At 41.8% G+C, this 13602-nt stretch overlaps 1 protein-coding gene across 1 annotated transcript in view; it reads left to right on the top strand.

Moving 5' to 3' along the window:
- The window catches only part of LOC115151165 (glutamate receptor-interacting protein 2), a 433702-nt gene that overhangs the window by 121458 nt on the left and 298642 nt on the right, over positions 1 to 13602 (top strand). The window lies entirely within an intron of this gene.

Raw genomic sequence — 13602 nt, forward strand, 5'->3', positions numbered from 1 at the left:
TATGGTTTCCAGTTTACATAGAGTCCAGTGAAGTTCTTTCAGGGCTGTCGAGGTATCTGCTTGGGGGGGTGAATATAAACGGCTGTGATTATAATCGAGGAGAGTTCTCTTGGAAGGTAATACGGTCGGCATTTGATTGTAAGTAATTCTAGGTCAGGTGAACAAAAGGACTTAACTTCCTGTATGTTGTTATGATCACACCATGAGTCGTTAATCATAAGGCATACACCCCCGCCCTTCTTCTTACCAGAGAGTTGTTTGTTTCTGTCGGCGCGATGCGTGAAGAAACCGGGTGGCTGTACCGACTCTGATAATGTATCCCGAGTGAGCCATGTTTCCGTGAAACAGAGAATGTTACAATCTCTAATGTCTCTCTGGAAGGCAACTCGTGCCCTAATTTCGTCCACCTTCTTATTTAGAGATTGGACATTGGCGAGTAATATGTTCGGAAGCTGTGGATGGTGTGCTTGCCTTCTGAGTCTGACCAGTAGGTCGCTCCGTCTGCCTCTCCTGCAGCGACCGCGTTGTTTTGGGTCGGCCTCTGGGATAAGATCCCATGTCCAGGGTGGAGGTCCGAACAAAGGATCCTCTTCGGGAAAGACGTATTCCTGGTCGTAATGTTGATTAGTTGATGTTGTTTTTATATCCAATAGTTCTTCCCAGCTGTATGTAATAACACTTGAGATTTTCTGGGCTAACAATGTAAGAAATAATACATGAAAAAAAACAAATTACTGCATAGTTTCCTAAGGACCTGAAGCGAGGCGACTATCTCTGTCGGCACCATCGCTGTGATATCATGTAGCTAGTTTAGCTGAACAATACTTATCAGCTACATACTAGTAGCAATGCTAGTCACCATACCTGGGTTTCAAATACATTTATAAATGTGAGTATTTTGAAATACACAGCCCAAAACAATTACTTTTATTGTGTATTTGAATGTTTATTTGTAAAAAAAAAAAACACATAGTCTACCAAATTGTAGTTGAGAGTATTTTGAAATAGCTGGGTTAAAGCTGCAATCTATAACTTTTTGGGCAACCTGACTAAAATCCACATAGAAACGTGAGTTATAGATCTGTCATTCTCATTGAAAGCAAGTCTAAGAAGCGGTAGATCTGTTCAATGTGCGCTATTTCTATGCTTCCCATTCACTTTTGTTTTTGCATCTTTTACTTTCGGGCTTTGTACACCAGCTTCAAACAGCTGAAAATAAGTTATTTTGCTTGTTTTGTCACATTAACTGAAATGAGGCGACCTACTAGAAATTTAGCAACCAGGAAATGCCAGAGCTATTTCTGCATATTGCAACTTTAAATGCATGGGAGTGTATTTGAGTCAGTGTATTCAAGTGTTTTTTATTACTTTCCAAGCGTATTTCTAAATACATTAATATTCAACTAACGTAACCGCTGGCTACGTCCCTTCCGCCTTCAAGAGAGCGAGAGTTGCACCCCTTCTGAAAAAACCTACACTCGATCCCTCCCATATCAACAACTACAGACCAGTATCCCTTCTTTCTTTTCTCTCCAAAACTCTTGAACGTGCCGTCCTTGGCCAGCTCTCCTGCTATCTCTCTCAGAATGACCTTCTTGATCCTAATCAGTCAGGTTTCAAGACTGGGCATTCAACTGAGACTGCTCTTCTCTGTGTCACGGAGGCTCTCCGCACTGCTAAAGCTAACTCTCTCTCCTCTGCTCTCATCCTTCTAGACCTATCTGCTGCCTTTGATACTGTGAACCATCAGATCCTCCTCTCCACCCTCTCCGAGTTGGGCATCTCCGGCGCGGCCCACGCTTGGATTGCGTCCTACCTGACAGGTCGCTCCTACCAGGTGGAGTGGCGAGAATCTGTCTCCGCACCACGCGCTCTCACCACTGGTGTCCCCCAGGGCTCTGTTCTAGGCCCTCTCCTATTCTCGCTATACACCAAGTCACTTGGCTCTGTCATATCCTCACATGGTCTCTCCTATCATTGCTATGCAGACGACACACAATTAATCTTCTCCTTTCCCCCTTCTGATAACCAGGCGGCGAATCGCATCTCTGCATGTCTGGCAGACATATCAGTGTGGATGACGGATCACCACCTCAAGCTGAACCTCGGCAAGACGGAGCTGCTCTTCCTCCCGGGGAAGGACTGCCCGTTCCATGATCTCGCCATCACGGTTGACAACTCCCTTGTGTCCTCCTCCCAGAGTGCTAAGAACCTTGGCGTGATCCTGGACAACACCCTGTCGTTCTCCACTAACATCAAGGCGGTGACCCGATCCTGTAGGTTCATGCTCTACAACATTCGCAGAGGACGACCCTGCCTCACACAGGAAGCGACGCAGGTCCTAATCCAGGCACTTGTCATCGCCCGTCTGGATTACTGCAACTCGCTGTTGGCTGGGCTCCCTGCCTGTGCCATTAAACCCCTACAACTCATCCAGAACGCCGCAGACCGTCTGGTGTTCAACCTTCCCAAGTTCTCTCACGTCACCCCGCTCCTCCGCTCTCTCCACTGGCTTCCAGTTGAAGCTCGCATCCGCTACAAGACCATGGTGCTTGCCTACGGAGCTGTGAGGGGAACGGCACCTCCATACCTTCAGGCTCTGATCAGGCCCTACACCCAAACAAGGGCACTGCGTTCATCCAGCACTGGCCTGCTGGCCCCCCTACCTCTGAGGAAGCACGGTTCCCGCTCAGCCCAGTCCAAACTGTTCGCTGCTCTGGCACCCCAATGGTGGAACAAGCTCCCTCACGACGCCAGGACAGCGGAGTCAATCACCACCTTCCGGAGACACCTGAAACCCCACCTCTTTAAGGAATACCTGGGATAGGATAAAGTAATCCTTCTAACCCCCCCCCTAAAAGATTTAGATGCACTATTGTAAAGTGGTTGTTCCACTGGATATCATAAGGTGAATGCACCAATTTGTAAGTCGCTCTGGATAAGAGCGTCTGCTAAATGACTTAAATGTAATGTAAATGTAACTACTTGTTTTTTCAAGTAAAATATTTCTGAATACTTACTTAGAATGTATGTGAAAGTAATTTAGATATTTTAAATTGTATTTGAACCCAAGCGCCTGTGCTTGTTAAACAAATACCCCTCCAGTTAATTCACATAGCAGAGAATGTTGCCGTTGCTTATGTTGTTTGTAATACAGTTTGATTAAGTTGACCTTGACCTGTGGTACACCGGCCTGTGGCAAAAGTGGTGAGGGAGGAGTGCCCTTCACTAATCAAACACTAATCTGCACCGCTTGGTTATGTTAGGGGAGGGTTTGGCCAGGGTAGGCCGTCATTGTAAAATAAGAATTTGTTCTTAACTGACTTAGTTAAGATGATGCATCGTTCATAAATATACAACTCTTTTCCATAAAATATGTTTGCATTTTCAAACTAGTTTTCATTGGCATGGCAGATAAAGCGGTTTTAAAAATAAATAAATCAAAAGCAATCACTTTTGCATGAAAAACACAGAATCCTACACATTACTCCACGTGCTTAAACTAAGTCACTTTTGTATTGAGCGACTTCACCGTTGGCCAGAATGGGGCACCTGGCTCACGCCAGGGAGGCAGCTTGGTTCCAAAACGAATGCAATCACTCTTCACCCGTTGCAAACTCCTAATCGGAGTACAGATAATTCAATTCCCTCAATGCTAGTCACAGACTGAACTGTCTTTGATGTCCTTGTTGCATCTGGTTGGTGATGGTGTTTATGGTATACTTAGTAATCACTCAGAATGCACTGCCACTATGCTCATCATGATGCTTTTGTCTCTTATCAAATATACAGACAGTGTTTCAATCTTTAGAGAGTGGAGAAACTTGGGTACCAATTTGTCGCTATCAATTGCATCTCCCAACGATCAAACGTTTGGCTTTCAGAAGCCCTCATTCATCATCGGATCAATATTGGCCCCAGATTTCATATTCTGATAGCTATAGCTGTTTGTTGAAAGATATTATTTTAATTAGAAATATTTTGAGACTTTAATCCATCTCTAAACTCAGCTGGAATAAAGAAGAGGCTAAGTGTCTGATGTTTTCAGCTAAATCTTAATTTGAGCCAATTGCTCACAGCAGGAAAATAATCCTGTAGCAACAGGAAATGTGAATTATTATCTGGATTATAATTAAAGAAAAATCATTGTAGGGGTTGATATATTTTTTGTTAGTGCAAGATCTGACATTTTAAAGTGGAAATTACAAACTTTTCAAGCATTTTTAAACCTTGAATACACTACAAGTTTGCAACAACAGGATGATCAAATGAAGATACGGCATCTGTAACACTTCTATCATCATGTTTATGTTGTCTCTGAGTCGGTTCTTGTATGTACTGATCTGTTGTGTTACAGTTCTCTGTGTGCTTTAGGCTCTGTGTCATTTATCATCTAGAAAAAAGAGAGGTGACACTTCTCTCCTTTCACTTCATTTACAGTACATGTAGTCTCTTGACATACTGTTATAGTACTGTTAACTGTGTGTTCTAGTCATTGAGACTAATGAAGCTGATAGTCGTGCTGTGTTGTGCTGAGTTCTGACAGGTTATTAAACCTATACACATTGTAGTGGTTAATAACACTGTCTGGATGGGAGGGCTGCTGCTGCTGCTGCTGCTGCTGCTGATGGTGGAGGAAGGAACTCCAGTAAGGAACCATGTAATTCAGTACAATTCCCTACAGATGTTCTGTCATGCAGTGGTGTGTAGTAGTGTGCATGCCTGTGTGTCAGAGAGACAGACAGGCAGGCAGGCAGGCAGGCAGGCAGGCAGGCAGGCAGGCAGACTGACAGACAGACAGACAGACAGACAGACAGACAGACAGACAGACAGACAGACAGACAGACAGACAGACACACAGAGAAAGGGAGTAGAGTAAGAGACAGAAACAAGAGAAAGAGAAAGAGAAGGAGGAGAAAGTGGGAAGCAGCCTCCAGAAACAGAGGAGCGGAGGTTTATGAATATTAATCAGTCAATATTCTTGTGCTGATCGCAATGAATGACAGGGAGCTCCCAGAATTCATTCTCTATGCTGCTTAGACTCCTCTCTCTTTACAGCGTCCAGCTGCAGTCTATTTTTTTTGCTGTCAGTTAGATCCGTCCTCTGTGTCTGTTTCTTGACATGCGCTCTTCTTCTTCTGGCTTCTGGTTGATGCCACCACTACCACCCCACCTTAGAGCGCTTGAAGTTCCTCTAGTCTGAAGGGAGGTTTAATGTGTAGAGAGAAAGGAGAGCCGGTGACAGAGAGCAAGAACGAGCCTGACTGAGACAGCTAGCTCCTTAGAGCTGAGTGTCATGTGACTTATTACAGAGTGCTCCTCACAGAAGTCTTTATTTTTTTTTAAAACAATGAGTCGATGAGGAGAAACGAGGATATGTTTTCTGTTTCGCTCAAGTGCCGGCTGGGGGTCATCAGACAAAGGATCAAGGGTACTGTTGTTATTGTTGTTGCAATGGAGCACTTTATTCTAACTACAGCTTTACTGTGTGTGTGTGTGTGTGTGTGTGTGTGTGTGTGTGTGTGTGTGTGTGTGTGTGCGTGCGTGCGTGCGTGCGTGCGTGCGTGCGTGCGTGCGTGCGTGTGTGTGTGTGTGTTAGCGGCCGGCTGGGTGAGAGAGTGGGTGGGTTGGACTTATAATGAGGGTTGGATGGTTTAAAAAGCATTTCTCTTTGTTGTTTCTGTTCTTTTCGGAGATGGGAACCAATATTCACTGTCAGATGATGTTGTCATGTTTCATCTTCATGTGTTCATGTCTTCATCTATCTTCATGTCTTCATCTATCTTCATATCTTCATCTATCTTCATATCTTCATCTATCTTCATGTCTTCATCTATCTTCATTTGTCTTCATGTATCTTCATGTCTTCATCTATCTTCATGTCTTCATCTATCTTCATGTCGTCATGTATTCATCTATCTTCATGTCGTCATGTATTCATCTATCTTAATGTCTTCATGTCCTTCTGTTTTTGTGAAATTGTAAATATTACTGTACGCTGGGGTTCTAGAAGTGCACGGTTAGTGTTAGGTTCTAGAAGTGCACGGTTAGTGTTAGGTTCTAGAAGTGCACGGTTAGTGTTAGGTTCTAGAAGTGCACGGTTAGTGTTAGGTTCTAGAAGTGCACGGTTAGTGTTAGGTTCTAGAAGTGCACGGTTAGTGTTAGGTTCTAGAAGTGCACGGTCAGTGTTAGGTTCTAGAAGTGCACGGTTAGTGTTAGGTTCTAGGAGTGCACGGTTAGTGTTAGGTTCTAGAAGTGCACGGTCAGTATTAGGTTCTAGGAGTGCATGGTTAGTGTTAGGTTCTAGAAGTACACGGTTAGTGTTAGGTTCTAGGAGTGCACGGTTAGTGTTAGGTTCTAGGAGTGCACGGTTAGTGTTAGGCAGGGCTCTGTGTTCTGAGAGCAGTGTCACTATGATTAATGTTAGAATGTCATGTGAGAAATGTGTTGAGATTCAGAGTACTGTTGAGATTCAGAGTAGTTGTGTGTGTGTGTGTGTGTGTGTGTGTGTGTGTGTGTGTGTGTGTGTGTGTGTGTGTGTGTGTGTGTGTGTGTGTGTGTGTGTCTGCTCAGCTCTGTTAGGGCGCTATACTGGAGTTTGAAAGTTACATTTACAAGAGAACAATTTATTTATGCGGCAGTTGTCTTGTTTGAATACATGAATTGACATTTAATGTGCATGCATTTACTTCTCCTGGATGAAGATAATGTTCATTTCTCTGTTTCGTTTTCTTCTGAATATTTGCCTTCCAAGAGGTAGATAACAAGGCTTTGATTTAGAAATGAAGTTTCAGGGCCATGATTAAACACATGTATTAAGTTCTGCTGCTGAAGGTATGAGAGCATTGGGTAGTTGGCAACTTCAAAGACTTTCATTTTGACAAAGGGCTTCACTTCATGTCTGGCTGGATCTGAGGCATGGACTAGACTAGACTTTAGAGTGAAATACAATGTTTTTGAGGAATTATAACTGACTGAAAGACTGTCATTGGAGTATTTTAGTGAAACAAGTAATGTAATGTGTTAATGATTTTTACTGATTTTAATGTATCTTTATTTTAATGAGACTATATGTAGGCCAACTGTATTTGATTTCCGATTTGACTTCCAGTGTGAAACGGTATTCATCATGGATCTGTTTTCTCAGAGCTTGTTTTTGAACCAAATACCAGAACACTCTACAGCTAAGGGCTTTACCAAGGGTTGCCATGGTTATTGTTGGTTTTAGTCAGAGAAAGATTTATCCTCTACTTTTGTAATCAATAGTTCCCTTTCAAATAGTTTAACAGACAAGTTCTCTCACAAAGTTAGTCCACACAAATCGATAAAGCTGAGGATGGAAAAGCCACACTTCTTTAAGCTTCACTAGTTAAACTGGGCCTGAGTTCAACACTTCTTTAAGCTCCACTAGTTAAACTGAGAGCTGGTGAACAGCAATCTTTAAGTCATACCCCATATTCTCAATTGGATTGAGGCCTGGGCTTTGACAAGGCCATTCCAAGACATTTAAATGTTTCCCCTTAAACCACTTGAGTGTTGCTTTAGAAGTATGCTTAGGGTTATTGCCCTGCTGGAAGGTGAACCTCCATCCCAGTCTCAAATCTCTGGAAGACTGAAACAGGTTTCCCTCAAGAATTACCCTGTATTTAGCGCCATGCATCATTCCTTCACCAGTGCCCAGTCCCTGCCAATGAAAAACATTGGTGTTCTCGGGGTGATGAGAGGTGTTGGGTTTGCGCCAGACATAGCGTTTTCCTTGATGGCCAAAAAGCTCAATTTTAGTCTCATTTAACCAGAGAACCTTCTTCCATATGTTTGGGGAGTCTCCCACATGCCTTTTGGTGAACACCAAACGTGTTTGCTTATTTTTTTCTTTAACCTCTTGACGCACGTTAAGGATAGGGGGCGCTACAGCGAATTTTGAAAAAAATACGCGCCCATTTTAAACGGCCTCCTACTTAAATTCAGAAGCTAGGATATGCATATAATTAGTAGATTTGGATAGAAACCACTCCAAAGTTTCTAAAACTGTTTGAATGGTGTCTGTGAGTATAACAGACCTCATATGGCAGTCAAAACCCCGAGACAGATTCTAACAGGAAGTGGAAATCTGATTTGTGGTATCACCTTCAACACTTTGCCTATGAAACACACCGTGAGATAGGATTCATTGAGCACTTCCTAAGGCTTCCACTAGATGTCAACAGTCTTTACAAAGTGGTTTGAGTTTTCTCTGGTAGAAACTGACCGAAAGAGAGGCCTGGAAAGTTGGTCATAGGGGGAGGGCCATTACTACTATGACGCGGGCGCCCATGTGTACCCCTTCGTTCCGAAACGTTTAGTAAGACAATGCAATCGTCCGCCTTGAATATTATTGAAGCTCTGGTTGAAAAAGGCCCTAAAGATTTAGGTTATACAACGTTTGACATGTTTGAACGAACGTAAATATATATTTTTTGCACATTCGTGACGTCAAGTCCCGCGCGCTTCAGTACATTTTGAGTAGCCTTCGGAACACGCTAACAAGAAGGAGCTATTGGGACATAAATTATTAACTTTTTCGAACAAAACTACATTTGTTGTGGACCTGGGATGCCTGGAAGTGCCTTCTGATGAAGATAATCAAAGGTAAGGGAATATTTACAATAGTATATTTGATTTTAGATGGTTCCAAGATGGCGCTAACCTGTATCGCCTAGCCTATTTTTCTGAGCATAGCACCTCGTTTATTGCAAAGTGCGATTTCCCAGTAAAGTTATTTTTAAATCTGGCAATGTGGTTGCATTCACGAGATGTTAATCTATAATTCTTTGAATGACAATATTACATTTTAAAAATGTTTTCGAATAGTAATTTAGTAAATTGTAGCGCTGATTCACCGGATGCATTTGAGGGAAAATATTTTCAGAACATCACGCGCCGATGTAAAATGCCGTTTTTATATATAAATATGAACTTTATCGAACAAAAGAATGCATGTATTGTGTAACATGATGTCCTAGGAGTGTCATCTGATGACGATTGTCAAAGGTTAGTGCTTCATTTAGCTGTGTTTTGGTTATTTGTGATGCATGTGGTTGGTCGGAAAATGGCAGTGTGGCTATTTTGACGATGTACTCTCCTAACATAATGTAATGTTTTGCTTTCGTTGTAAAGCCTTTTTGAAATCGGACAACGTGGTTCGATTCAGGAGAAGTGTATCTATAAAACGGTGTAAAATAGTCCTATGTTTGAGAAACAGAAATTATTAGATTTGGTTATGAATATGGCGCTCTGATTTTTCGCTGGATGTTGATCCCGATTACGGGATCAGCGCTTCTTAAGCAATGGCTTTTTTTCTGGCCACTCTTCCGTAAGCCCAACTCTATGGAGTGTACGGCTTAAAGGGGCCCTATGGACAGATACTCCAATCTCCGCTGTGGTGCTTTGAAGCTCCTTCAGGGTTATCTTTGGTCTCTTTGGATATTTTTTTTATAACCCATCCCTGATCTGTACTTCTCCACAACTTTCTGTACTAACAATGGTACGCAACTATGAACACCATGGGACCACGCAGCCGTCATTCCGCTCAGGAATCTCCTAGAGATGAGCGTACTTTGGTGTTAAAAGTGCAAATCAATCCCAGAACAACAGCAAAGGACCTTGGGGAGATGCTGGAGGAAACAGGTGCAAAGTATCTATATCCACAGTAAAACAAGTCCTATATCAACATAACCTGAAAGGCCACTCAGCAAGGAAGAAGCCACTGCTCCAAAACAGCCATTTAACCTGTTTGGGATAGGGGGCAGTATTGAGAATTTAGGAAAAAATATGTGCCCATTTTTAACTGCCTCCTACACCAACTCAGAAGCTAGAATATGCATATTATTGTTCAGGTTTGGATAGAAAACACTCTGAATTTTCTAAAACTGTTTGAATGGTGTCTGTGAGTATAACAGAACTCCTATGGCAGGCAAAAGCCTGACAAGGTTTCATGCAGGAAGTACCCTGTCTGACAAGGAGTCGTGCGTCTTGCATCTGTTTATTGAAAAGTAAGGATCTTAGCTGTAACGTGACAATTCCCAGGGCTCCGATAGGCTCTCAGAACCCGGGAAATACCTGAAGGTTGACGAGGCAGCCTCAGGCTGAAACACATTATCGCCTTTGGTAAGTGGCGGATCAGAGGACCTTTGAAAGAGGCGCGTGCACGATTCGCTCCTGAGGAGAAATTTAATTTGGCTGTTTAGGCTCAATGCATATTCCCGGTCGGAATATTATCGCTTTTCTACGAGATAAATGGCATAAAAATTGGTTTTAAACAGCGGTTGACATGCTTCGAAGTACGGTAATGGAATATTTAGAAATTTTTTGTCACGCCAATGCGCCATGCGCGAGACCGTGATGTAGCATTCTGATAGTGTCTAGAACTCAGGAACAAAACGTCGCTGTTTGGATATAACGATGGATTATTTGGGACCAAACCAACATGTGTTATTGAAGTAGAAGTCCTGGCAGTGTATTCTGACGAAGAACAAGCAAGGTAAGAACATTTTTCTTATAGGAAATGTGATTTTGGTGGAGGCTGACCTGGGTGGGTGTCTAAATAGCTAGCCCTGTGATGCCGGGCTATGTACTTAGATTATTGCAAAATGTGCTTCATCCGAAAAGCTATTTTAAAATCGGACATATCGAGTGCATAGAGGAGTAATGTATCTATAATTCTTCAAATAATTGTTATGCTTTTTGTGAACGTTTATCGTGAGTAATTTAGCAAACTGTTAGTCAATTCCCCGGAAGTTTGCGGGGGTTATGCTTTTTCTGAACGTCACATGCTAATGTAAAAAGCTGGTTTTTGATATAAATATGAACTTGATTGAACAGACATGCATGTATTGTATAACACAATGTCCTAGGTGTGTCATCTGATGAAGATCATAAAAGGTTAGTGCTGCATTTAGCTGTGGTTTGGGTTTATGTGACATGATATGCTAGCTTGAAAAATGGGTGTCTGATTATTTCTGGCTGGGCACTCTGCTGACATAATCTAATGTTTTGCTTTCGTTGTAAAGCCTTTTTGAAATCGGACAGTGGGGTTAGATTAACGAGATTCTTGTCTTTAAATAGCTGTAAAATAGTCATATGTTTGAGAAATTGAAGTAATAGTATTTCTAACGATTCAAAAATCGCGCCACTGGATTTCAGTGGCTGTTACGTAGGTGGGACGAGTTCGTCCCACATGCGCCAGAGAGGTTAAAAGCCAGACTATGGTTTGAAACTGCACATGGGGATAAAGATCTTACTTTTTTGAGGGAAGTCCTCTGCTCTGATGAAACAAAAATAGAACTGTTTGTCCATAATGACCATCGTTATGTTTGGAGGAAAAAGGGGGAGCCTTGCAAGCCGAAGAACACCATCCCAACCGTGAAGAACGGGGTGGCAGCATCATGTTGTGGGGGTGCTTTGCTGCAGGAGGGACTGGTGCACTTCACAAAATAGATGGCATCATGAGGAAAGAAAATGATGTGGATATATTGAAGCAACATCTCAAGACATCAGTCAGGAAGTTAAAGTTTGGTCGTAAATGGGTCTTCCAACTGGACAATGAGCCCAAGCATACTTCCAATGTTGTGGAAAATTGGCTTAAGGACAACAAAGTCAAGGTATTGGAGTGGCCATCACAAAGCCCTGACCTCAATCCCATAGAAAAGTTGTGGGCAGAACTGAAAAAGCATGTGGAAGCAAGGAAGCCTACAAACCTGACTCAGTTACACCAGCTCTGTGAGGAGGAATCGGCCGAAATTCACCCAACTTATTGTGGGAAGCTTGTGGAAGGCGACCCGAAATGTTTGACTCAAGTTAAACAATTTAAAGGTAATGCTACCAAATACTAATTGAGTGTATGTAAACTTCTGAACCACTGGGAATGTGATGAAAGAAATAAAAGCTGAAATAAAATCATTCTCTCTTCTATTATTCTGACATTTCACATTCTTAAAATAAAGTGGTGATCCTAACTGACCTGAGACAGGGAATTTTTATTAGCATTAAATGTCAGGAATTTTGAAAAACTGAGTTTAAATGTATTTGGTTAAGGTATATGTAAACTTCCAACTTCAACTGTATACTGAGATCATGTGACAGATCATGTGACACTTAGATTTCACACAGGTGGACTTTATTTAACTAATTATGTGACTTCTGAAGGTAATTGGTTACACCAGATCTTATTTAGGGGATTCATAGCAAAGGGGGTGAATACATATGCAGACATCACTTTTCTGTTTAAATATTTTAAGAATGTTTTGAAACAAGTAATTTTTTTCATTTCACTTCACCAATTTGGACTAATTTGTGTAAGTCCATCACATGAAATCGCATCAGAGGCTTGTATGAGTGGAGCCTTGGGATGCTAAACATGTTTATGTTAATTAACGGTCAATCACCCTGAGACCGGCAGTCTTTTGCATGACAATAACCGGCTGACAAAATGTCTGCCGGTTAGATGATTCTGGAAGGTGAGGATGAAGGGGCGGTAGGACAGCTGACAGCAGGTTATGTAAAGTCACAACACCACTTCGCAACTCACATTTACACAGACGGCTCCAAGGAACCCGTGACAAGACTAATAAATAACCTTTCAATATTCCCCTCTGAACTCATGGCCTGTATCTTAACCCTAGCCTGGATAGAAGAAACCACTCATCTGTACAGGCTCTACGTCAATCCTACAAAAAGTTGACAGAGGAGGTCAGATCTGGTATGCAACATATTACAGGAACTTCTCAGGATTCAACACCAAGCCATATATGTCAACTTTCTTTGTGTCCCGGCTCACGGAGGGGCTGCCTCGATAAACTATTAGCGTCCGTTGCAATATCAACGGCGTGATGACCTAATGCGTTGAATTTTAGAGATCATTACAGCCTAAATGACGTTCTTTTCGTCACGCTATGCAAAAAAAGCTGATTCCGCAACAATTTCGCTGTTTAAACAAGATTTGTTTAGCTAATAAGATGAAAACATTACTTCAGACTACTATTGGGTACATTTCATCCACATGAAATCCATAAATGTTGCTACGTTTCAGAAATAGCAAAGAAAACGTGTAATCTGCTAGACACATTAATGTTACTGACCTTACAGATCACAAAGTCAACTCATTCCACTCTTTTTATATGCAAATACATTTGATTCATACACTGGCTTGTCTGGCTGGCGTGTTTTCATTCCTTATTATTTCAGTAGTCCTCTATTATGATTAAAATAAATGTCTATCTCTCATAGCTCATTAGTACACCCTTGTGGTTGAATATATATGTATCTATTGTTGTTCCTAGGATACAGCGATGAATAATGTTGAACTAACAAATATCATCAAGGGATACGTTACAATTTAACCAACCTGCCAATATTTAAGATTTAAATAGATTAACTTGGATTTTTTTTGGTACAGGTGTGTGATTAATTTATTTTAACAGATTTTTTTGCACACTCACATGGAAATCATAGACTGAAATACAGAATTTTGGTGTGTGGAATAGAGAGGAGGTTGGTGCTGTGTGGATGGGAGGTTCTGCCTGTCACTTATTCTAAACAAGCAGTCAGTCTCTGAAGGGGGACTTT

Source organism: Salmo trutta, chromosome 16 (genome assembly GCF_901001165.1).
Source record: "Salmo trutta chromosome 16, fSalTru1.1, whole genome shotgun sequence".
Lineage (NCBI taxonomy): Eukaryota > Metazoa > Chordata > Actinopteri > Salmoniformes > Salmonidae > Salmo > Salmo trutta.